At 35.2% G+C, this 26,593-nt stretch overlaps 1 long non-coding RNA gene across 1 annotated transcript; it reads left to right on the forward strand.

The window, feature by feature from the left end:
* The first annotated feature begins 3,034 nt into the window (after nucleotides 1-3,034).
* LOC125181353 (uncharacterized) lies at nucleotides 3,035-26,210 on the forward strand. Its single transcript, XR_010827908.1, has 4 exons — nucleotides 3,035-3,375; nucleotides 18,253-18,399; nucleotides 23,720-23,816; nucleotides 25,285-26,210. It is a non-coding gene; the product is annotated as an uncharacterized lncRNA (long non-coding RNA).
* Nucleotides 26,211-26,593: the final 383 nt, after the last annotated feature.

Below are 26,593 nucleotides of genomic sequence, written 5' to 3' on the forward strand. Positions count from 1 at the left end.
TTAACCCAGTATAATATTTATTTAAAAATAATTTAATATGTTCAAATGCCTAAATCTGTTGACTACTTAAAAAAATAAAATTAAAAAAAAAAATCTCCAGTGACTTACTGTCTTGACTGCATCTCTGTTGCTTTTTGGTTTGGTTTGATTTGGTTTTTTACTTCATTGAACCAAGCTCCCAGACAGAAGGAAATTTGACTGAACTCAAGTTGAATTAGTACACTAGAAAATATTTGGGTATGACTATTCTTACAATACTGTGCTCACTGTTCAGCATGCAGTAGTACATTGTAGTAGTGGTAGTGTGTTGTACTTATGGTAACATTGTAGTAACACTGTAGTTGCTGTAGTATAGTAGCAATAGTGTAGTTACTATTATTACACTTGATTGTAAATTACCTGATAGCATTGTTCCAAGACAATATATGTAATACTTTAGAGAAGGATTAACAGCTTCCTCATGTTACTAATTTTAAAACCATGAATACTAATTAAGTTATGGCATGGAAGAATGAAGAAACACTTGACTATAACTTTTAAATAAAATGTGAGAAACAAAGTAAATGAAAACAGTTATTATTATAAGGATATATATAATAAGTATCTTAATCCATTGGTCTTGTGATGGAAGATGAACAGCTTTGTTAGTTTGAAGTCTTGTTTCAAATGTTATATGACATTTAACAATCAGAAATTGAACTGCCTTCATTAATATTTCATTAAACATAAAAAGTAATCAACATATTTAGACATTTTGACATTTTTAATTATTTAAAATTATTTAATTACTTAAAAAATTGAGTCTGCTGCCAGCGTGAATAAGAAAAGATAAAAACTGTGAAACCAAATGAATTACAGACATTGCTAATATAAGGGCTAGAACAGTCTTAGCATTTCCTCCCATGCCAGTAAACATTTGATGTAGTTTGTTAACTCCATCTCTGATGAAAATAGATGTCTGTATCTATATCACATAAATCTTAATACATGTATAAGCTTCAGGGTTGCACCTTATACATAGTTATTTGCAGTAGGGTCTTCCTTATGTTCTTTCAAACTATTCTGATTATTCTGACATTGTTAGAAATTTACTTAAGATATATTGTTAGAAATTTACTTAAGGTATCAAAGACTACTGCATACTTAATATGCTGAACTGCAGAATTGTTTTTTTTAATAAACCTCATCTAATTATTTCTGTGGTACTCATAAGGTACTTTCTTTATTACTAAACATTTTAAATATATAAGGCAAAAATATGTAGCAGTTTATAGTCTATAATACATTATATTAACTGTTCATACAGTCACAGAATCACAGAATTTGACATGAATATTAGTTTAAGAAAGCAGTGACTTGCATTTGCTCTGAGTTGGCTGTCTAAGCCGTCATTTTGAAATGTTAAAACACTTAACTTCACTTTGTGTCATTTTTAGCAATTATTTTTATGCAAACAATTTACAGAAATATTAACTTAATTGCATGACAAAAAATGCAGAATTTATAATCTCCTCCTCATTTTGTTTTCTGTTTCAGATAGTACATTGCTATGTCCAATTCTTGTTTTAACAGCAATTAGCAGCAACAAGCACCTCATATTTTCTCACTTTCTGCATGAGCATTAATACACACCAGCATTAGCCAAAACTTTATTTAGGTAAAAAACTTTTGCAGTACAGTATTATCTCTGCTGGTGGATCCTGAATTTAGTAGCTTCTTTTCTGTTGTCATATTTCACCTTTAGTGAAGTTTTAGTAACAGAACTCCTCTTCATAAACGCCTGATATAGCAGGTCATGCACCACTTCCTGTATCTGGGAGACGTATCTCTTTTCACAGGCCAAATCACACTATGCAATGTTAAATACGCCTGCCAGATAAATGTCTTTCCTTTTTCATTGACAAGGGACATGCACTCACATACAATGAAATCTGTAAGATTTATCGAAGTATGGTGATGTACTGAACGCTTGCACTTCTTACATATATCACAAGTACTTGCATTTATATATATTTATTTCTAAATGCAATCTATATTTAAAAGCACATATTTTGAAATAAAATTATAAATTACACATATAAGTATAAGCATGCACTCACACATACATCCAGGGGCAAAAAATTATCTTACCTGAAGCAGTATGAGAACACTGAGTTTAGGCTATTGGTTTGTATAAGTACTAGTGGTGCTAGATATGAACAGCATGACACTACATAAAAGTACCTACTTTTAAGCAGTTATATGTTTGATCTTTGGTAAGCTAGATAAATTACTTGAAGAGCATGGATTCAAAAGTGTTTTTAATCCCTTTGGAAAAGACAGACAGACATGGGTTTGTGGATACTAGGATTTTTCTTCTGGCTTGTTCAAGAATGCAAATAAATGTGTGTATGTTTATAAAAAATACATATTTAAAGGAAAAAAAAAAAAAAAAGGTTGGACTCTCTCCAAGCCCTGCCAAACCATAACAGATGTCAGAGCTGGGAGTACACTTTCAAAGCTGTCTGTAAGGCTATCAGAACATGCCAGTCCCTTGTCTCAGTCTACACACACCACTTTGAAAGATTTCCCTGAGTTTTTTTCTGATATTTTCTTATTCCTAAGGAAGTGTGAAGCTTTCAAGGCAGAAATGAAAGGAAAATAGCAAAAACTGAGAGAAAAGGAACAAAAAATGCAAAATGAGACTAGAGCATAGTAGCTATGTCTGGCCTATTAGATTTTGGTGGCAGAAAGGAAAAAAAAATCTCTAGTGAATATTTCATTCTCTCAGTAAAATATTTTTTTTCAAATGTTCAGATTCAAATGTCTAGAGGTAACAAAATATATCTTTCTCTAAGAAATATAAACTTGAAATGGTAGTGTTAAAGCGACTCTGTTATTAACAGAGGCTCCAGATGTTCCTGTCTATAGGAAAATCTTGCACGCACACACACACACACACACAAAAGATATGAGGGATTTTCCTCTCGTAAATACTGAACAAAATTTTTCAAGACTCCAAAATAACTAAGGGACAAATTTACGGAATTGTCCTGGTTCCAGTTAGGACAGAGTTAATTTTCCTCCTATCAGCTGGTAGGGTGCTATGTTTTGGATTAGGATGAGAAGAGCGCTGATAACATGCTGATGTTTTAATTGTTGCAGAGCAGTGCTTACACCAGGCCAAGGACTTTTCGGCTTCTCGCTCTGTCCTGCCAGCGAGCAGGCTAGGGGGGCAGCAGGAGCTGGGAGGGGACAGACCCAGGACAGCTGACCCAAACTGGCCAAAGGGGTATTCCATACCATCTGACGTTATGCTAAACAATATATAGGGGTGGCTGGCCGGGGTGGGGGGGCCGGCTGCTCGGGGATATGCTGGGCATCGGTCAGCGGGTGGTGAGCAATTGCATTGTACATCACTTGTTTTCTTACACATTATTAATATTAATACTATTATCATTATCACTATTATTATTATTATTGTTATTATTATATTCCTGTCTTAATAAACTGTCTTTATCTCAACTCACCGGCTTCACTTTCCCGTTTCTCTCCCCCATCCCAGAGAGGGAGGGGGGAGGGTGAGCGAACGACTGTGTGGTGTTTAGCTGCCAGCCGGGTTAAACCACAACAGGAATCCAAGGCGAAGACACACTAATGGTGGATGGTTACCATATATTATATAAATTGATTGATAACCAGGCCTGTCACTAAGGAAATCAATGAGAAAGAAATCATTGAAAACAACATTATTAAGTATCATGGTGTAGAATAAACATTTTTGAATGATTTTTTTTTTCCTTCTGAAAAGGAATTTACATATAGAATGAGGACTAAAATTGTGAGATGAATCTACACGTCTTTAGATGAGTGAATTTTATTGTATTTTGTTCATAATTCTACAACGTTTTAAATCTACCCACGAACAGATATTTTTCTGGAAGAAACAACAGATGAAGAAAATAATGGGAGGGCAGTAAAGGATAGCCATTTGCTTTTTTTAGTACATTTTTGCATACGTGATGATATATAAGATGTTTTATATTCTGTGATTTCTATATATTACATGGCTGTGGAAGAGTGTTGAGAGTAGCTAACTCTCAACCCCTTACTAGAAAGGCAAAGAAAAACACAGTAAATAGAATGAATATGGGAACTCCTATTTATTTCCCTCTCTCTCCTCTTCCTTGCTTACTTATTTACATTTGTTCTTTCTTGCTTCCTTTCTTTCTTTCTCCCAGTTCTTCTCCCCAAAATAGAATTGGGAAATGGACCCCTAAGGATCACTAAGTCCAACTCCTGGCTTCATACAAGACAACAAGAAAACATCATACCATATGAGAGCATTGTCCAAACACTTCTTCAGCTCTGGCAGGCTCAACGTTGTGACCGCTTCCCTGGGCAGTGCCCAATCACCCGCTGGGTGAAGAACCTATTCCTGATATCCAACCACTCTTGTTGCAGCTCCATGCCCTTACCTTGGGTCCTGTCACTGTCCCCAGAGAGAACAGATTTCCTGCCCTTCCACTCCCTTCATGAGGAAGCTGTAGGTTGCCGTGAGGTCCCCCTTCAATCTCTACTTCTCTAATCTAAAGAAACTAAATGATCTCAACCACTCCTCATTTGTCTTGCCCTCTAGACCCTTCATCGTCTTTGTTGCTTTCCTTTGGACAACACATAGTCAAAAGTTATAACCCCAGACTTTTTCTGATATGATTCAATTAATCCTGAGGTATAGAAAACTTCACAAGTCCATACAGAAGCACAAAACTTTTTTAGCACTTTTATTTTTAACTTCTTCTTTATCAATCAGAATATTTTTAATTGTTTATGTTAATATCTTCTGCAAGGTTGTGCTTCCTCTATTTTCAATACTTTTGTATATTAAATGTTTTCTTATACTTTCTTATATTTCTGTATATTAAATGTTTTTTATTAAATGCTGCGGGTTATGTGATCTGATGGTAATAAATCATGTTACACAATGTTTGCCATATAAGTGACTTCATCAATTTCCGATTTAGTACATCTAAATAAAAATGTACACAATAAATAAATAAATAAAATATAACTGGTCCTGATAACTTCTGTGGTTTTTTCAGACTTACAGATATTTCTCTCTGCCTGATGTTAACGGGGGAAAAAAAAAAAAAAAAATCTATGTAAATAAGAAAAAATAGCTAAACTGAATAAATGTTTTGCCAAATGCACAAGAGAGTAAATCAGAAGATTATAGGTCTGTATTATATGGTGCTCTACAGTTACCTGCATTTTGAAACAAAAGTAGATAAGGCATGAAAAGCATTAATTTAAGTTTATAAATTTTAAGATTTTTCATAGGTTTAAATTGGTATTCTCCAATTCTTAACAGCTGAAGTCATGCTCAGTGACATCTTCATAATAATAGACTTAATTCAGCATGTTCTACTGGAGAAATTCAACATTTCTTGGCATAATTTAAGCTATACAAGTATGTAGCAACTTTGTTCTTTCCACAGGTTTATCTTATATTGCTAACATTTTGCTTATAATTTACTTAAACTTTTAAAACTGTGTTATCTTATTTGTTATTTCAGTTGTCATTCTACACAACTATTCTAAAAATTACACTACAGTACAACAGACTCATGATATCAAAATGTCTGTTCATTAGAGCTTTATAATCCTTAAATTTATGGGGTTTCATGAGCATATATTGCATGTTTGATATACACACTGGAAACCTTACTTAAAACAAAGCAAACAAACAAACAAACAAGCAAAAACTGCTCTTTTTTTCCAGACTTTTTCTTATGATCTTAACTAACTTCAATGATCATTTAAGTTTTTTTTGGATTGTAATTTTTGAGTATAATTCAATTACTTTCTCTCATTATTATTATTATTATTATTATTATTATTATTATTATTATTATTATTACTACTATCATTTTATTTTTATTTTTATTTTTTGTAGTTTCAATTCCATGCATGAGTTCACACTTCAGAGAAAGACCATGCAAGATTGTATTAAAATGTTCACTGGGTCATTTCAAGCAGTATTTTCAATGCCTTACCATAACAAAACAATTGTAAAATTGTGTGTTAATCTCAGACTGAATTTGTAAATAGTTAAGCCACCCTTATTTTAAGTAGTCATTATTATTCAAAAAGGAGTAGAATAATAACCTGACTCCCTGTATTGAATATTTAAATTAACTGCCTGGCTTCCTTAAAATATCTATTTTAAGAAAATAAGTAAATAATATGTTTATTCTCCAGTTTCTTCAGGAAAACCAAAAGAGTGTTGCTTTGATTATAATCCTTTTATTTTTAATATCATACTGGTTCAGTGCAATCTCTGCACTGAATTACAAGACTTTATTAAAAACACTTATTACACTCATTGAAATAGTATTTTGCATTGCTCGTCTTTGAAATTTCGCTTGAGAAGAGTTCTGTGAATGAAAACTTCAAAATTTGCTGAAGATTCAGTGTTATCTGACCCTCCAGAAAGCACATGGTCAATCGCTGAAGGTACTTAAGAAGTCATGAAGATGATTGCCTAGTCTGAGTGAAGGGAAGTGATTCAAGTTCCCTTCTTTCCAGAGCTCTAGCCCAGCAGGTGACAGCATCACTGTTAGTACAGCTCTACTGCCTAAATGCAAGAACAGAAAGCACACAAACCCTATTTAAAGTATTAGTCTTTATTAGCACAGAAATATAATAGTCCTATAATATAATATCCAATTAAAAACCTCATCTTATATGGATCTGATATTTTAGTGAATTAATCTATTTTTATTCTTTCTAATAAGCGAATTCTTTCCTGGGTATTTGCATAATGTTTTAGGCGCTCACTCTGAAAACTTGTACTCATGTTGTTATTTTTCACTTATTTTAAAATATCTTATTTTAATATGTATATTATGACTATTATTATGATTGTAATCCAATTAATAGGATATATTTTAAAAGACCAAAATATGCACTTTTTAATGACTTATCCCATTAAGTTACAGTAGTAACACATTGTCTTTATGCAATAATATAGAGATCTATCTACCCATAAGTCTGTTGACGTGTTTAATGTTAGCAGCTTTCCAATCTCCTCAAAACTACCTGAAATTTAACTACTTTAAAGTAGAATGGCAGAAGAGAAGTCCATAGCTTTGCAATGAGGCATAATCCTACTTATTTGTTCATTCAAAATCTCCTGTCTTGCATGAACCATTGAATTTAAATTAATTGTACTACTTTTTATGTTAGTAAAGATCAAGAACCTGAACAAATGCTATAAAACTAGAACTACGCAAGTGTTATAAGACTCAACTTACATTCAGCTGCTGACAAATTCAGTTTCTCAAGAATATTGAACAGAACGTGGACTGGCTATGACAGTTAAGATGTGTTTATTTCTACAAAATAAAGCCCTGAACTAGAAGTAAATTGACTTAATTCCTAGGAAAATGAAAAGGATCAATATATTGTTTCAGCCTGGTTATATCTTATTAGTAGTTCATTATTTGTTTGCAGTCAGCTAAAATATTGTGTTGTAGAGAAAGTATTAAGAAGGGCAGTATGGACATTAAAAAAGGTTGTAAGATGGTTGCCATGGCAGTTATAACATTGCACACCAACACAACTTCAAGCCTCTTGAATTTATTTATTTATTTATGCCCACAGCTCTGCCTCTGGCATAAACCTTTGCAAATGAGTTGAAGGTTATGATACAAGTCATAGTTTTTTCACTGTAAAATCTGATCAACCAGCTTAAAAGGGAAAATTCTCATATTCAAAAGAATGGAGGGAAAAAAAGGGAAAAAAAAAAAAAAAAAAAAAAAGACACCTTGCTGCTAAGCTTACATCTACAAAGAAATAAATGCAAAAGTGATTTTCAAGTGTTTTTTTTTTGTGTGTGTGTGTGTTTTTTCTGCTTTTGTTTTATATATATATATATATATAATATAGGATTTCAGTTTGCATGCTAGGCTTAGAAAAAATCCACAATGGTTTAGTATAAAATTAATGTAGTAAATTGCTTGTTTTACATGTGAATTAGTTTATTAGTTTATTGAATGAATGCTTTAGGACTTGGATATCTTTACATGAAGCTGTATATGGAAAGTATTACTAGAAAGTAAAAACAGAACTCATTCAGGGACTGTAACTAAAATTATATAATAACATAATGGGTTTTTATTTATTTATTTATGTTAATGGGTAATGGTATCTGTATGGATCTTCATGTAGGTGACATGAAGTGAGTGACAATTCAGTTAGAAAAAAAAATAAAAACTCAGAAACTGTAGACCTACACATAACCTTTTTCTAAGGAGATATAAAGTTATTTTATCCTTTTCTTCCATTTTTATGTCTAACCACTTACTATTTTCTACCTACATTTAACGTTTGTTTTGTAAATTTTGGTTTAAGCTACTACGACAATTCAAATAATATATACACTTTTGTTTCCAGCAAGAAGGTAGTGAAATACATTGTGTTGATTCTGAAACAGTGATGGTATTGCAATACAATATCACTCCTGATGGGGTCCTCCTGTTAAAAACTTAGTATACCCTTCAGCTTTTTCACAGACTCATAGAATCATAGAATATTCTGACTTGGAAGGGATCTATAAGGGATACTGTGTCCCATTCATGTCTCCACACAGGACAACTCAAAAATCATATGTCTGAGAGCATTGTCCAACCGCTTCTTGAACTCCATGGCTTGATACCTTGACCACTTCTCTGAGGAGCCTGTTCCGGTGCCCAACCACCCTCTCGATGAAGAAACTTTTCTCAACATCCAACCTGACCCTCCGCTTTCCCAGCTCCATGCCGTTCCCTCAGGTCTTGTCGCTGTCCCCAGAGAGCAGAGCTCAGCATCAGCCCCTCCATTCCCCTCGTGAGGGAGCTGCAGGCTGCCATGAGGCCTCCCTTCAGCCTGCTCTGCTCTGGGCTGAACAAACCAAGGGACCCCAGTCCCTCCTCATCTTCCCCTCTACACCCTTCACCAATTTTTTAGACCTCCTTTGGACACTCTCTCTTAGTTTTATGATCTCATACTGTTCCAACCAAAACTGCACACTGTACTCAAAGTGAGGCTGAAGCAGTGCAGAGCAGAGGGTGACAATCACTTACCTTCACCAGGTAGCAATGCAGTGCTTGATGTACGTTAGGTACAGGCATGTATGCCAGTGTTAGGTACAGACGTGTATGCCCTGGCGTGTATGCCAGGGTATGGTTTGCCTTTGTGCGCACTGTTGACTCACATTCAACTTGCTGTCAAACAGAACCCCCAGATCCCTTTCTGCAGGGCTGTTCTCCAGCTCTCATCCCCCAGACTCTACATATATCCACATATCCATATATTCCCACACTGGGAAAATGTAAGTAGTTTTGGCAATAGGGTGGAAAAAATAACATTTCTACTAGCAATCAGCTAGCCCTCTGCTTTTTAATAACTGGGAAGATAGGAGCCTATAATAGCAGAGGTGTATCAAAAAGACATACATGAATGTTTTATATTTAGTATTTTTGACTCTGTGAAATAAGGAAGAACTCAACTTCATGAAAGGGAAGTTAGTACTGTCAGGATGTTATTGAAGAGAAAGTCACCCATGGATATTAACATGAAACAATATCCCAGTTTGCTGTTGAAGAGAAAACAATGACTAGTATACACTGACTGCTGTTCCTGGTTATCCTTATATCTTCTGTCTTTCCCTCATCAACAAGAGTCCTGAAGCTTGATACATTATTTAGACTCCTTTATGCAAAATATGCATCCTTGTTTGCTTCTCCACAAAGATCCTCTTGTTGGAACAGTCTCTTGGATTCCTGGTTAATCCTCATTAAACTCATTAATCACCTTAAAATTTAGAACTCTTTTCCCTTCCTGCTTCTCCCCTTAGCTACTTGCCAAATTTTAACCTTTTGAAAGTTGTTTCTGTCTCATGACATGACATGTTTCTGTCTCATGTAGAAGTGCCAAAAATAGCCAGCTCCTTGTAAAACATAGGGAAAAATGTACAAGTCTCATCTTGCGCTTCAATATTCATTTGCTTGTCATGAAATGTTAACCTCAAAGCAGTGTATTGACTTTTAACACATCAGTGAAGATTTAGAATTATAAAGGTCTCCTAACTGTATATCAAAAAAGATTTTAAATACATATTATAAATTTGTGCATGCATACACACACTCAAGTTTTTGCACGTAAGTTTTTTTATCAGTCAGAAATTTAAGTAACTGTGTTTTTTTGTTGTTGTTGTTTTCTTTTCTTTTCTTTTTAACACATTCAAAAAAATAAACTCTAAGAGCTGATAAGGGTGAGTGTCAAGTCAGTACAGTCATAACTTCCTGATAAGTGGTTACAGAAGTGGGAATCACACAAAAAACCCTACTTCTACTTCACAGAGAGCATTTGTTCCTTAGTAATATCTGCAAAGAAATCATCAATATTGAAAGCAGGCAAACTTTAGAAAAACTTATTTTAAAGGAAATTGCTTCCAAATTTGACATGTTCATGATCTCAGACCTGTTTGAGTTTGTGACAAATTTTAAAAAGATTAAAAGAATTAAGGTAGTAAGAAATCTTACATGAAGACACTAAACAAGGTGGACCAAAAGAGAACCACCATTAATTCTGTAGATAGTTATGAGTTGAGGGTGGAGAATGTCATCTGAGAAGAGCAGTGAATGAAAAGTTAATGTTTCTTATACACATGTACAATGATTTTCTAAAACAAAGACAGAGAAATAATAATTCTGATAATTATGAATTAATTAATACAACAAATAATACTCTCAGAATAATACTGCATTCCTGCTTCAGTAAGGTAATATCACCTTTTATTCCTTTGGCTTTTTCCTCAGCTTCCAGTTCTGGTCACTATTCAATAAACCAAACTGGGCATCCTTCTGAGACTTTTAGGCTTGATCTTGTGAGACACACTTGGAGCTTAAAACTACAGCTCGTTATGTGTGTAAAGGTGAAGTGGTGTCTCTGAAAGTATCAGTTCAGGCCTGCTCTGACAAGGGAAGCAATCTTTCAGAAAAAGAAAGAAGGAAAGGTGGGGGAGGATGGAAGGGGCAGAGAAAGAGACAAAGAGAGAGAGAAACATGAAGAGAAGAATGAAAGAAAATTCAAATATCTTGTTTCTCTACACACTAGCAAAGCAGTTTTAGAGTCCCTGCAGATTTCCTTAGGATCATCTTGCTCTTAACAAGAGGTCACATAGCATATCTTCACTTACAGTGTCCAAAGCCAGATTTCCTGGAGCAATGACAGGAGATGAGAATGTTTTTCCATCTGCCTCTGAATCTTCTCTCCTGGAATGACAAATAAAATTATAGGAAATAAGAAATAGAAAATAGAAAATCTCACTGATATTTCAGGCAGCAATCTCCAAGGCTAACTTTTCTTTCTTTCCATTGTAGTCAAAAGAAACATCAAATAATGCTCCCCAGAAAAATGAGAATGCCCTTTATTCATGGCAACGTGATTTTGTTGTTAACCCCCTCTCGTGTTCTGATAAAAATTAAAATAATAAAATAAAATAAAATAATAAAATAAAATAATAAAATAAAATAAAATAAAATAAAATAATAAAATAAAATAAAATAAAATAAATAAAATAAAATAATAAAATAAAATAAAATAAAATAAAATAAATAAAATAAAATAAAATAAAATAAAATAAAATAAAATAAAATAAAATAAAATAAAATAAAATAAAATAAAATAAAATAAAATAAAATAATAAACCATCTACCAAGAAAGTGAGAGTTGGACTAAAAATTTCAATTTCTGTGTCTTTGACTTGTTTAATGATTTAATTTTTTTCATTTTCCTACCTCAATAACAATAGCATATAATAATATAATTTGCTATAATTTCTCTGGGAGAATTGCCTAATCTCTGTCTCTGTCTTCATCTGGCCAATGTTCCCAGTCACCTGGCTAATTCTTTGTTATCGGGATTTCCTTGGCAGTGCTAGTGTATATTTCGCTATTTCCGATGCATCTCTCTTTCTTGCTACTGTCCTTGAACTTTGGTTTATTGCCAGAATGAAGATGGAAGTAGCACTCTTGGTAGCATTAAGCTTAAATGAACTGTGATCAAGATAATTATAGTATTTTTTTTGTGTGTGTGTGTTATTCTTCCATATGTTTGAAGGAAATTAGCTTATTATCACTTTTGTTTGGGGGATTTTTTTTAAAAGAAAAATAAAAGAAGAATAGAAAGACTTACCACGTTTTGCAATATACAAGAGCTGCAAAATAATGGAGACACCTGTCCTTCCTCCACTTCCTTATACAAACCTGAAATACAAGGCTAGGCCATGCCTAGGCCCACACCTCTATTCACACACTAAAGCTGCTCTATTCAGCAACCTAGTGCTGAGTTTAAACCATCAATATGTGATTAAAAGACTCATGCAAAGGTTACCAGTGGAAGGTGCTGAAACAACTTTTGTAGAAGGTGAGCACTATGACTGCCTCTTTCCCTTGCTGTGGCCTCAGAGAAAACCGCAGGATCACAAAATCATCTAGGTTGGAAGGGACCTCCAAGATCACCTAGTCCAACCTATGACCTAACACTAAGAAGGCCTCCACTAAACTATATCACTAAGCTCTAAATGTATGAATACTTACTGTAGGCAGTTATCTAGCTTTTCATTTATTTATTTATTTATTTATTTATTTATTTATTTATTTATTTATTTTCCTAGAGACCATGCACATTATCTCATTAATGCAAGTAAATGCTTTGACTTGGTAAAAGTACTTTTGCAAAGAAGTACAGTTTCATCCTAACAGATACCCTGACAAATATAGACAGGACCCAGTCTTCTTGAAACGGTATCCTCCAAGAGCTGGTGTCAAGGAACCTCTGGAGACTGCTTAGACCAACCTCCCATGCAAAGTGGGACTACTGCTGACACCAGATTAGATTGGTAGTGGATTGACTAGCTTAGTCTTGAAAACTTTCAGAGGTGGAAATTTCACAGAATCCTTGGAAAAGCAGTTCAGTGACTCCTTTGGTGCTGCATTATTCACCTAATGACTTTTTTTACCTTAACATGTCACTTCACAATTCAGAGTTTTCTACTGCTTCTGTTATTGTTTTAGGTTCTGCTGTTTTGTGATCAACGTTCACATTCTTTAACATCAGTTTGCAGGTTGATATTCGATTCCTTCTTCCCTCCTTTACTCCTAACTAAACAAGCACTACTCCCTCAAAGTCTTCCTACAGGTCTTGTGTTCTTGACATCAGGTTATAAAATAAATACAAGAAAAAAATATAATTAAATATTAGATGTATCTACTAGTTGAATACAGATATCCTAGCGGTTCACTTTGGCAAAAAGTTTAAAAGCACTAACCTCAGGTATATAACCAAGAAAGTTACATTTCAGAGTAAAAGGTCTGACTTCCAGTGGAAACAATAAAATAAAGTAGAAGCATTGTTCTTAAAGAAAGAAAGAAAGGAAAAAAAAAAAACTGTAAATTCCACTACAAATAATGAGCTTTTTTACTTTTATTATTTTAATTGCAACACCTTCATGGAACTGGGGATAGGAAACAATACATATTTAACATTTTGAACAAAGAAATTTCTAAATATCACATATCTCAGCAGTGTATTATGAAGTAGAGACTACTACAATGGGGTGGTTTAGAAGCAGTTGATGGAACACAACTGGTGCAGGAAGATACTACAATGCTTTACATCACAAGGATGAATTTTACTTCTGTAACATTACATCATAATAAAACAATCATCACTTACTATTTCATTAATTGCATTTGGTTGGAATCTACATTTTTATACATAATCTACAATCATGCAAAATCTACATATGTATACAAATCTACATTATCATATAAAAAATGAAGTGATAAAACACTGTTAATGTGAGTTCTTAGGAGATATTTTTATCCTGAGGCATAATCTCTTCTATGGGTTTCCAAGGGTCACTGTCCTTCTAGAACATATTTTCAAGACAATTGGACACAATTTTCTCTCTGTGCTAGCCAAAAAAAAAAAAGTTAGAAGCAGCCCATCAGTCCCGAAGGTGAGTGTAGAAGGAGGGCAGGAGGTGCTCCAGGCGTGGAACATAATTTCGCCTGCATCCCATGGAGAGGTCCATGATGGAGCAGTCCGTTCCTGAAGGACTGCACCCAGTGGGTGGTACAGATCCAGTACAGATTGGAGCAGTCCTTGAAGAACTGTGGAAAGCCCATGTAAGACTAGTTTGGAAAGGACAGCATTCAGTGGGAGGGACCCCACACTGGAGCCGTGGAAAAGAAAGGTGGTGAAGGAGAGACAGAGACAAGGATTTATGGACTGACTGCAGCCCCTATTCCCCTGCACCACTGAGAGGAAGGAGATAGAATAAGGTAGATGGAGTAGGAAGATGTTTTTAGTGTTCTTTTAACTTCCCACTACTGTAGTCTATTATTAACAATAGGTAATATATTACATTAATCTCCCTTATGCTGAGTCTGGTTTGCCCATGATGGAAATTGATAAGTGATCTCCCTGTTCTTATCTCAACCCACGAGATTTGTTTTTTTTTTCCAACATATTTTCTCCCCCTACTCAGTTGAGGAGTGGGAGTGAGAGAGCAGTGTGGTGAAATTCAGTTAGGTATTGGTGTTAAACTACCACAAGTTGCTACAGAAATATATATATATATTTATATGTATATATGATATATATATATACATATAGAGAGATAGAATGATTTCCGTATCTGGAGCACTGAAACACCCACGCTCTTCTCAATAAAGATTTTATAATGAAAGGATATTTTTCTCCTGGTTTTAAATGAAAATATTTTTGCTGGTCACTTGTAATATTTTCCATACTGGAAAAAATAAATAAAGAAAGAAAATTCATAACAGAGACAAATAACAGAGTAGATAGGTAGTGTAGGAAGTTGTATTTCCTTTGAGTCAGAAAGGTGTAGGATTTTGCTTTCTGCTCAGCTCACTGTTTAAAATGGCTTCTATCTGGGTTTTGTTTGTTTGTTTTGTTTGTTTGTTTTTTATGTTGCTGTTATTTTGTTTGCTTTTCTGAAAAGTGCCTTTAAAAGTTTGAAACATTACTCAAGACAATCAAAATAGATAATAATGTCAGCAGATTGGCTGGGCAAAAGTTTAGTAATTTATGTTATTTAGTGTGTAGTTTTAAGCAGTATAAAAGGCTTGTCAAATTCTCCATAAAATCTATGCTAGCTTTATCACTGTTCCACCTTTATGTCTTAATCCACCCCAATTCGTAATCTTGTTTGAAAATTTACATCAGTAACTAAATAGCTATGGAATCTCTGAGTTTCTAGTCAACTTCTGCAGGATAAATTTCAATGAGACAAACTAAAGAATAAGTTTTAGAAGGATAAAGAACAGAAAAGAAAAAAAAAAATAACTAACAAAATGTCTTAAACAGGATTATGGTTACAGATATTAAAGCGGCAAAATCCTAAAACCTTTTTCCTTTGTGTTCTACCTAGCCTGTGCATCTCAGATTATCTCAGTGCATAAGGCCATTTAGCTCTTATTCACAACTTTCAGGGCCAGGAGAAAGCATTAGGAAGATCTCATCCGATCTGTTACCTAAGGTGTATCATAGACATCTGAAATATTCTGTTTGAACTGCAGCACGTCTTCTGGTTAATGTTTAATCTTGACTTTGAAAAGTGCAGTTCAGTAAAATCTATGACAGTCCTTGGCAGATAATTCTCATAACATTCAGCATTAGTGATATGACTCTTTCTTCTTCCAGCCTTGTCTAATTTTCTGCCTGGTCTTCCAGGCTACACACGTTCTGCTTAAACTCATGTTGTGGTTTCACCCAGCTGGCAGCTGAACACCACACAGCCTTTCGCTCACCCTCCCCCCTCCCTCTCTGGGATGGGGGAGAGAAACGGGAAAGTGAAGTCTGTGAGTTGAGATAAAGACAGTTTATTAAGACAGGAAAATAATAATAACAATAATAATAACAATAATAATAATAATGTGTACGAAACAAGTGATGTACAATGCAATTGCTCACCACCCGTTGACCGATGCCCAGCATATCCCCGAGCAGCCGGCCCCCCCACCCCGGCTAGCCACCCCTATATATTGTTTAGCATGACGTCAGATGGTATGGAATACCCCTTTGGCCAGTTTGGGTCAGCTGTCCTGGGTCTGTCCCCTCCCAGCTCCTGCTGCCCCCCTAGCCTGCTCGCTGGCAGGACAGAGCGAGAAGCTGAAAAGTCCTTGGCTTGGTGTAAGCACTGCCCTGCAACAATTAAAACATCAGCATGTTATCAGCGCTCTTCTCATCCTAATCCAAAACATAGCACCCTACCAGCAGATAGGAGGAAAATTAACTCTGTCCTAACTGAAACCAGGACAACTCAGACAAAAAAAATCTTCTCTAAAGTTCTTTTCTGAATTGGGAGGGAAAAACTGTATTCAGTTTCATGTGCTTTATCTTGTTTTTTTTTTTTTTTTTTTTTTCCCACTACTATAATAACAATATATAAACGTAGAAAAATAAGTTGTCCCATGTGCCTAATTACATTGAAAATGAGGGCTCAAGACTGTAAACTGGCAAGCCAAAGATTGTAATATTATGGGACATTCAGGCAATGTTCTGAACCACAGTGAAGATTGTTAGTAGTTTTAAAATATTGAAGCAGTGAATTCCTCAGGATATTTCCAGTACTAAGCAAGAAGGTTATGGGTTACCCTATGCCAATGCCACGGTTTGTACTACAAACTTGTCAATTTCATCAATTCTGATATGAAAATAATGTTTGCAGAAATCAAGGAAAATCTAAGCTATGATTAAAAATGTGTATATCTTAAGTAACCTATCAGCTGATTTGCTGGGAGTCACACACTGGAAGATGAATTGCTTTATCTAATACTTCTACTTTATAGTGATATTCAGAGATTGATAGCTAGATAGCATTCCTATGCCTACCCCTGGAATATTGACTCCATGTATCCTTGTAGTCTGTCTTGCAAAAACAGCTGGTGTGGAAAGAAAGATGAAGGAATCTACTCCCTAGAACTAATGAATATTTTTAGTGAAAAAACTTTTTTTTCTTTTTTTTTTCTTTCTTTTTTTTTTTTTCTGATCCATACACTAAGAAATCTTGATCACGTATGGCTTCAACAAACAATTATCCTCATTTCCTTAACATACGTACTACAGCTATCTACAGGAGTGATGAAAAAAATTAAATTATACTACTTCAGACAATTTTTCTCACAGTTCATCAAAATGGAGGGGGGAAAAAAAATGGAAACAAAACCAAAATGATTCCATGGAAGAAGGATGACAGAATTAGGTGATACAGCACCTCGTGAGGATGTATTCATGACACCTTGACTGTTCACCTGAGTATGGAGACATCAGTGCTGTGCTTAAGTGCCATCACATAGGGATCATGTCAGTCATGCCAGAAAAGCATCAGCAAGCCAGGAACTGCCACTGTACTCTGGTGACCATGATGAAAACAGCAAAGCACTCATCCTTTTTCACATTTGAGATTAGTTAAAGCTGACAATAGATGTTTTATCACTGCTTGAATCTGAGCTGCAGGGCAACTAAGTGTTTGCAGCTGATCATGAATGAGGTGAGGACAGGAGGAGAGGGATTTCAACGTGTGACCAGGACTTCAACAGCTTTGCTCTTTAATGAAGAGGCTTACTGTGATTTTCTCTCTTAATTTCTGGGTGTGTCTGGAAGTTCGGGACATGATAAAGAATCCACTGAAGCTGGCAAAAGTCTGAGAAATAAAATCTACCATCTGATGTTCCCAAGTGTATGGGAGTAAAGGAGGAAATTGAGGAGGCACCTTGGGGCTTCCTGGTAACTGGTCCTTGCAAAATGCTCAGCAGCCCCTTCACATACACACAGAATCACACACACAGAACGTTTGAATGTTGAAGGGACCTCTGGAGATCATCTGGTCCAACTCTCCTGCCAAGTAGGGTCACCTAGTGCACATTGCACAGGATGGCATCCAAATGGGTTTTGAATATCTCCAGAGAAGGAGACTCCACAGCCTCTCTGGGCAACCTGTGCCAGAGCTCTGTCACCCTCACAGTAAAGAAGTGCCTTCTCATATTCAGATGGAACTTTCTGTGCTTCAGTTTGTGCCTGTTGCCTCTTGTCCTGTCACAGGACACCACTGGAAAGAGTCCAGCACCGTTCTCTTGACGCCCCTCCTTCAGATATCTGTACACAATTATAAGATTCTCTCTCTGTCTTCTCCAGGCTGAACAGATCCAGCTCTCTAAAGCTATCTTCATATGAGAGATGCTCCAGTCCCCTTATCATCTTAGTAGCATTCCTCTGGACTTGCTCCAGTAGTTCTGTGTCCCTCTTGTACTGGTGAGCCCAGAACTGGACACAGTACTCCAGGTGAGTAAAAAACTGAATTGCAAATACTGACAGATGCAGTACCATAAAGACATACAGAGAACCACACCTTGGGTGAATATGTAATATACACCTCTACCTGGAAAATCTTTCTGTGGCCTGTTAATTAAATTGGAAAAGGTTACAGGCTTCTCATCTACACAGAAAAGATTATGCACAGTAACCCTGAGAATGAAATTCATACTGGCTACACTGAATAAATCTTAGTCTGAAAGTAAATTCTAAAATTTTAAAAGTTAGTTTGTGGTATCTGTTTTTTTGAATGTGTTTGCTTTTAGAATTCATAAACACTTTTACAGTTTTATTATAAAGCTGTGATTAAAAAAAGATAATAATAATGAAAAAATAAATAAATAAATTAGGCATTCCAATAAATGATTAGAATTGTTTTAAAGCAAGTCTTGAACTATCTTTCCAAGTTGTATGTAATATCTTCTGTCTCTAAATTGGGAGTTTATACAGTTTGTTGAAATGTGATAGCATATAAATATTGTACATTCACCAAAGAGGTGGATTACAGTTGTATTCTTTCCGTAGGTTTACTTTTGTTCTTGATGGCATTTATAATATATTTTGTGTATATTAAGACTGTTGTTCATGTGATTCTAGGGGAATAATTATTGCTTGGCAAACTCAAGGTTGCCAGCTATGAAAGAAATGTAATTTTACTTTTTGTGGATAATTTTTCCCAATTAACTGTCATTCTCAGCATGATCATTTTTAATATGCTATGCAACAGGAATCTTGAATTTAAAAATGCAATTAAATACAAAATATAAAAGTTATCACATAAAGTTAATTATTTTACTTACCATTTCTTTTTAATATAATGAATAAGCCTATCAGGATTGTCTGCGGCTATTTGTATGTAAGCAATTTGCAAGAAAATCAAGTTTGTACTGGTTTTACTAGAACATATAAATACTGATATAAGCCATATTCAAACACTTACATACATGAGTAGTAAAGATTTCATTGAATTAATCATAGTCACAGCAATATTCTTGAGCCTAATAATCAAAACTTCAGTTCACATTTCAATTCATCAAGTTAAAAAAAATGTAGACATGGGATAGATTTTAACTGAAAAAGAATATATATATATATATATATATAAAAAACACATAAACCTACAAATCATTAAACTTACATTCTCATTTTGATCCATATGTTTGACTTGAATGTTATTTTCAAACTTTCTCTGGATAAGGCAGTATTATAACATATACAACTTCAAATACAAGCTGTGCAAAGAGTGGATAGAATACAGCCCTGCAGAGAAATGTTTGGGGGTACAGGTTTGAGGGAGGAAGAGGGGAGGGACAAGGGAGGATGGAGTGGAAAAAGGGGGAGCAGGGAAGTTGTGGATGTCCCATCCATGCAAGTGCTGAGGGCCAGGCTGGATGGGGCTTTGAGCAATCTGGTGTGGTGGGAGGTATCTGTGCCCATGGCAAGGCTTTGGAACTAGATCTTTAATCACAGATTCATAGAATTGTAGAATCATTAAGCTTGGAAAAGACCTCCAAGATCATCTGTTCCAACCACCTCCCAACCACCAAAATTACCCACTAAACCATGTCCCTAAGCACCATGTCCAACCTTTCCTTAAACACCCCCAGGCATGGTGACTCCACCACTTCCATAGGCAACCCATTCCAATGCCTGACTACTCTTTCTGAGAAGAAATGTCTCTTAATTTCCAACTAAACCACCCCTACCTCAACTTGAGGCCATTCCCTCTTGTCGTATCGCTAGTAATCTGTGAGAAGAGGCTGACTCTCAGCTTCTCACACCTTAGGTAGCTGTAGAGAGCAATAAGGTCTCCCCTGAGCCTCCTCAAGACTTAAACAACCCCAGTTCTCTCAGCCTCTCCTCATAGAACTAGTGTTCCAGACCCTTCACCAGCTTTGTAGCCCTTCTCTGGACATGTTCCAGGGCCTCGATGTCTTTCTTGTATTGAGGGGCCAAAAACTGAGCACAGTACTTGAGGTGCAGCCTCACCAGAGCTGAGTACCAGGGGACGATCACCTCCCTGGTCCTGCTGGCTACATTATTCCTGTTACAAGCCAGGATGTCATTGGCCTTCTTGGCCACTTGGACACACTGCTGGCTCATGTTCGGGAGAGCATCGACCAACACCCCCAGATCCTTTTCCTCCTCACATATTTCCAGCCACTCTGCCCCAAGCCTGTAGCATTGTTTTGGACAAAGTAGAGGACCCAACACTTAGCCATGCTGAACTTCATCCCAGTGACCTCTGTCCATTGATCCAACCTGTCCAGGCCCCTCTGCAGAGCCTTCCTACCCTCCAGCAGAATGACATTTTCCCCCAACTTGGTGTTGTCTGCAAAAATACTGAGGGTGCACTCAATTCCCTCATAAAAACCATCAATAAATCATTGAAGAGGATGGACCCCAACACCAGCAAAACTTGTGACCAGTCGCTTTAGGGTCTGAGCCATTCTATGATTATATGACTTTACGATTTATGTTCCTATGACTCTATGATAATTTATAGTGGGCCTCCATCTTGCACTGTGTTCCATTTAGTCTCTAGTTTATATTATGCAACTGCCTAACACCTTCAGTCTAAAGAGACAGTGTTCCTTCTACCAAGGGTTGTATAAGATTAGCTAATTTCTGAAGTCAGAAGGATATTATGTAAATAGCATGTTGTGTTTTTTTTGTTTATTTGTTTGATTGTTTTGTTTTGGTTTTGAGAGAGATTAAATACATTAAGTTTACTGTAAATTAACAAAGGTTTTGTAAAGGTATCAGAATAACTAATATAAAAATTAGTGTCTTCAATGGAAGTTGTTTGGGCAGAGCAGAACAGAATTCCAACACTTCAGTCCTCTGTGCACCATTCGTTCCATTCACATTCACCTGTTGTACATAATTACATCTGTGGAGTTTCTTAATAAAAGAAAAATGAAGCTAGAGATTTTCGGTTCTTTTTAGATTAGAAGTTCAAGGTTTTCAACTCTAAGAAACATTTATTCTTCTACTTAACGTGAAGAAAAAAAAATCACCTTACCTTCTTGAAGTCTTTCTATTTGTGATAGGCTCCTCAGGTCAAAATACTAAGGGCATGAAATTGCTATTAACTATAGCTATTAGAAGAAAGAAAGCAATAGACTGTAGTCTTCATTAATCACATCTAACAAAACAGATAAGAAAAGAGGGTTAGCAAAAGGTTATATCCTTGTTATCAACCTAGAACTCTAAGTTTCAGAGAACTGATGTCAAGAAAATGGCTCATATCAGTGAACAAACATTTGCTAGCTAGTACATGAGTAAAGAGGACCATGAACAGTAATTTTCCTACAATGCACAGAAGATTCATTTTCCTATCACTAGGGACTTAAACATAGCATAATCATTACTACTAACATTACCAAGGGTTTTGCCTACTGCTTTAAGCTTAATGAGATCAAGTTTCTGGAATTTTTTATACTTTCTAGATTTTCAGTAAATCTAGTAAGTTGCACAACTGACTCTCAGAGGATTGTGGAGTACTTTTTGCACGTGTCTTTTTAAGGGTCTTTAAAATATTTCCATCTAGAGCTTCAAATTTTAAAATTAGTGTCTCATATTTTTATTAAAATAAAATTAGCATAAAAATATAAAATAGTTCCTTGTTTGTGAATAGGATGAAGTCACACAGCTGTGAGTTTGCAGAAGCTATTACCACATGTGCTTTGGCCTCATAACAAGCTTCCAATGACTTATTTTTCAACACACAAAATCTAGATTTCTCTCATTCCCATGTTCTAACTCTAAAAAGTGTTTTGCAACATATTGTCTTGGGACATTTCATTCCTCTTGTTATTTACAGTGCTGTGACTGTCATCATGTTCCAGGAAGAAGTGTTTATTTAGCAATACTCTTTCAGCATAAAGGGAGAAAGCCTAACATAAAAAGACACTCAAATATCTTTGCATACCTTAAAAAGTCCACTTCTGCAAAAATGCCCATGTCTGCAGTAGCAATTTTTCAACCATACTTTGTTTTTATATTACACTATCATCATGTTTAGACTCTTTATGGCCCAAAATACTCAAAAATCAGATTAAATCAAGAAGCTGAAGGCTAGGAGTGTAAATTATGGCAAATGCTTCTTTCCACTGCATATCCAGATTATCTAATGTATCTGGCAATTGTTCAGTTAAGCACCTACAATTAATGGCATTCTGTGATGATTGAAATGCCCTAAATATTTAAAGTTAGAAATATTTTTGTCTTAGATTACAAATTACAGTATTTAAATATACACTTACAATCTGAAAAGACATGAAATGATGAGTCAAAGGAGGGATTTTGATTTTCTGTTCAAACTGTTAAGTAATAATGCTTTCATCTAAGAGCTCTCCTTCACTTCATGCACAGAAAAAATAAACAGCTGTTCTCATTCTTATATATGGGAAGAATTATTTTATTTTTTTTAAATCTCTGAACTAGTTCTATATCATCCCAGACAAATGCTTATTTCTAATGATCTTCAATATGGTCCTGTAAAAGTTATATTAAATATAATTTAGACACAAAAGAACCAGGGAGCTGGTGAGCTACATCTTTAATAAATGTTTCTGCAGTTACTTAAGTCTTATTGTCAAATGAGCTCATCCTCATAATCAGTTAGATATTGAAGATCATATTTATATATGATAAGGTTTCACATTTCCAATGCTTCACATGAAAGACTGATGCCCTCAGTAGTATAAATTCTGACCACAATACTCAAGCAGCAGGACTCATAAAAAATATGTGCTGACTTTATACTTCTACATTTTATTATGGAAGTGACATTTCTGCCATTTATTGCCAAGTGAGAGATGAAGTAAAAATAAACGGCTAACAAAAGATGCCACTAAACTTATATGAAAGATTAAGTCCTGGAATTAAATGGTACTTTAATGGAAATTTGTAGGTTATACAGCTCCAAACTATCCCAAAATGTTAGAGATGGAATGGCTGTGGTCCCCCAGAGAAGGACCCTTGAGATCCAGAGTTAATATAAACACAAGAAGAAACTATACAAGCTTTCGGAACATAACTCAGGTTGTACGGTGTTCCCTGGCTCCAGCCAAATTTTGTCTTACACATATTAATAAATTGTTGTGTTTGTTTGTTTGGTGTTCTTTCTAACATTTTATTTATTTATTTATTTATTATTGGATGAAGAAAAGATGTCTGATTGGTTGGGAACAAAACATCCAAACAAAGCAACAAATAAGTCTTTTGGCCTTCAGCAGGGAAGGTTTATTTTTGCACAAGGTTTAACATCATTTCTTGTTTTTAGGTCTGATGATTTGGACAGATGGTTAAGCTCCAGATTTTTCTCAAATGCATATTCTCCTCCTCTGAAAATGGCATACCAGTGAAAAAGGCAGTAAGAGGTAAACTTTCCCTCTCTATCTCTCTTCTTTTTTCATCAGTGACATAAGTGACAAAGTCCATCCTCAACTGAAGAACATCATATTTGTTGTATCCTCAGAGCACTTTCCTTACTGCCTGTATCTCACAGCTGAGTAGACATCTACTGTATTACAGAGTAAATATTGTCTGACTTCTAACTGCTTATTTTCAAAAATATGGTCTTCAAAACACTGTGGAGAAAAAGATGAAATGGAGGCACTTGGCTCAGCCAGTCATGGTTTGTATATCTTTTTGTTATCCCAGTCCATTAAAAGATTGACTGGATCTTTTAGTAGTCTCTTCGTAATATTTGTGAGAGTGTCTGTTCATCCAGAGTATAATAATATATTTACCAATTTAACTTAGTACAAATGTGACTGTTAGGAACTGAATTTCCATACTGAGAGAACTGTATTACATTTTATTTTGTGTGTGTATATCTCAATAGTTTGTTTAAGTAGTGATTTCTTCTGTATGCTGAGCAGTTATACTTTCAGAAATATTTGCCTGTTCAGTATTTTTTCAATGTAGACTTTTGGCTTCTATTAACGGACTGAAACCTATGAAACTTCACGGTCTCTACAACAATTAGGAAATGCTAATCTGGCCTGATAATGGAAAAAGTGCATATTTGACGTGTGATAGTAATTGCTGAAGGCTTATTTTTAAACTTGTAGCAAGTTTAAAATTCAGCAGCAATTTTAAAATTTCTTGTTAAGTGGTAGAAAGCTTATGTCTCTTATTTTTTTAAAGGACAGTCTTTTTAACCAAAATTAAGAAGTGTTTATAACATATATATATGCATATATATGTATATATATTATAGCAGGGGAGAAGCTGAGAAGGATATGGTAAGAAACAGCCATGTCAGCGTTGTCATGGGTGCATGGCTAGGCTGATGCTTGTAATTCTGAATTGAATAGCCCTAACCAAACAGGAACAGGATAGAAGCTATGTACACAAGCTAGTTGTGTTCAGATTCATAGGCCAGATGGATTTCACCTAAGTGTGCTAAAAGAACACAGTGTTGATAATACTTTAATATTTTCGCTATTGCTGAGCCATGCTCTCACAACATCAAAGCTGTACCTGCAGACCCCCCTCATGTTGGGGATGGGAAAGACAGTGGGATAGGACACAGCCAGGAGCCAAACTGACCAGGTAGATACTCCATACCATAAGACATCACGCTCAGCAATTAAAACTGGGGAAAAGAAGAATAAAGGGAGGGCAGACATTCATTAATAAGGAGTGTCTTCCAAAGCAACTCTTATGTATCCTGAGACTTTGCTTCCCAGGAAGTGTTTGAACCTACTGACGATAAATAGAAGATAAGATTTATTTTATTTTTTTTCATTAAGCTGCTTTTATCTTGACCAATTATTTTTGTTTGTTTGTTTGTTTGTTTGTTTGTTCCATCTTATTTTCTCCCTTTGTCTTACTGAGAAGTGTGAGGTGAGTGAAGCTTGGTGGGCACCCAGTGACCAGCCAAGGTCAACCAACACAAAGCCCATGATGACTGAAAATGTTACCACTAAGGGAAGCAAAGACAAGTATCTAAAGAACTACTGTCCAGTTCATCTCACTCCTTGAAAGATCCCAGCTCTGGCTTCTTAGAACCATTTCCAATCACATCAACACAGCAAGATAATCAGAAACAACCAACACAATTGTCAGCCACACATCGCTCCCAACTGCACCGTTCAGCTTTTGTGATAAAATTGCTGGCTGTGGTGATGAAAAATAGTGGTGGGTGAAATACACCATGATTAGTAATGGCTTTGTCAGTCTTCCATTGCATTCTCACTTGGAAGTGGAGGTGGTATGAACTGAAAGTAAAAACCATTAGGTGGAATGAAAACTACCTAGTCCTCTAGGCTCAGATCAATGCCTTGACACCCAGCAGTGGGCTCCTAACAGGCAAATTAACCAGGGCCATAATATATATTCACAGTACAATATAACAATTATATATTAACATATATACAATATGACTATTATAATAAGCATAATAATAATAATAATAATAATAATAATAATAATAATAATAATAAGCATAATATATAAGCATATTATAATGAGCATCAACAATTAACTAGTATAGTAAATGTGATTGACTTAACAATAGTCCAGTTTTTGAACAGGATGATGAAGTAATTACACACCAGAGATCTATTCTAGTCTGTATTTGCATTCGTGTTTTCTCTTCCACAAAAGTTTGTTGCTTTCTGAGCTTGTGTAAGAGTCTATAATCTCTAACACCTAGTAAGTTAATTGTGCACTGTGAGGATTTTGCTGAATGTTCAAGTTGCATTATAAAATACAACAGTATATTCTCTCTTTTTCTCTATCATTTCTTGATAAAACCTATCATTATCTTAGCTTTATCAGTGATATGACTCTTATGAAATGAGATTTTCATAGTGCAATTGCTTTACATTTATCTGCAGTTTTATTTCATCTTCCACTTGTTTCTCAGTCATTCAGCACCAAAGATATTTTGATATTTTGCAGTACAGTTCTGTTTTTGCTAACCTGACCATATTATTTATTTATCAAGCACCTCAGTATTTAGGTGAATAAGTTGAACAGCATGGCCACTATCTCCTATTAATGTGTGCCTCCACTGTTCAACTACTTCAAAATTTATTTACTTTTTCATAAGCAATTATTATTTATCCATCTGAACGTGTTCTCCTTTTATCCTGTGACAGATTGGTTTATCTGAGGTGTTTTTGTAAAGAATATAGCTGAAATA

This window comes from Anser cygnoides, chromosome Z, assembly GCF_040182565.1.
Source record: "Anser cygnoides isolate HZ-2024a breed goose chromosome Z, Taihu_goose_T2T_genome, whole genome shotgun sequence".
In the NCBI taxonomy this organism is placed as follows: Eukaryota; Metazoa; Chordata; class Aves; order Anseriformes; family Anatidae; genus Anser; species Anser cygnoides.